Source organism: Eriocheir sinensis, chromosome 16 (assembly GCF_024679095.1).
Source record: "Eriocheir sinensis breed Jianghai 21 chromosome 16, ASM2467909v1, whole genome shotgun sequence".
Classification (NCBI taxonomy): Eukaryota; Metazoa; Arthropoda; class Malacostraca; order Decapoda; family Varunidae; genus Eriocheir; species Eriocheir sinensis.
The window spans coordinates 12637381-12638173 of record NC_066524.1 but is presented as its reverse complement, the minus strand read 5'-3'; positions in this window follow the sequence as shown (position 1 = coordinate 12638173).

Here is a 793-nt window from a genome sequence, read left to right as displayed (position 1 = left end):
TCCCCCCCTCCCAGCTCATAACCTTACCAGCACCACAACCCCCCCCATACCACCCTCCCCCCCTTCCAGCTACCCCCCAGTCCTAAGCCAGTGCACCCCCAGCCTCCCCCCTCCCCTCCCTCCCCCCCACCTCGTAACCCCACTTTTACGATCGCGAAATGGGCGCGTCAAGACCCGATACCCATCATGTAATTACTTATGATCGGAGGCAGACTATAGGCCGACGACCCTCTCACCCCACCACAACAACCACAGGGGGGGGAGGGGGAGAGAGGAGGTGTGAGAGGAAAGAGGGGAGGTCAGAGGGGACTGAGGGGGGAAGTGAGGGGAAGATGGGTGGGGTGTGGGGAGGGATGAGGGTTGGGGTAGTAAGGGGAGTGAAGGAAAAGAGGATGGAGGGAGGGGAAGAAGAAGGGAAGGGGGAAAGGGAGAGGAGGGAAAGATGGTAGAGGGAAAAGGAGAGAGAGGAGGAGTGAGAGGGGGGGAAAGAGGGGAAAAAAGAATGTGAAGGAAAGAGGTAAAGAAGGAAGTGAGGGGAAGGGGGGGTGAAGGAAAAGAGGAGTGACGGAGGAGTGAGCGAAAAGAGAGGGGAGAGAGTGAAGGGGAGAGGGGAATAATAGGAGAGAGATGGGGGGAGTGAGGGGAGAGGGGAGAGGGGAAGGAGAGGGGAGCGCTATAACCCAATTTTACGAGCTTAGAATAGCCAGGCCAAGTTTCCATAGCGGTGTGTGTTTATCTGAACCACTTGAGAGGGAGGGAGAGGGAGAGGGAGAGGGAGAGGGAGAGAGGGGGG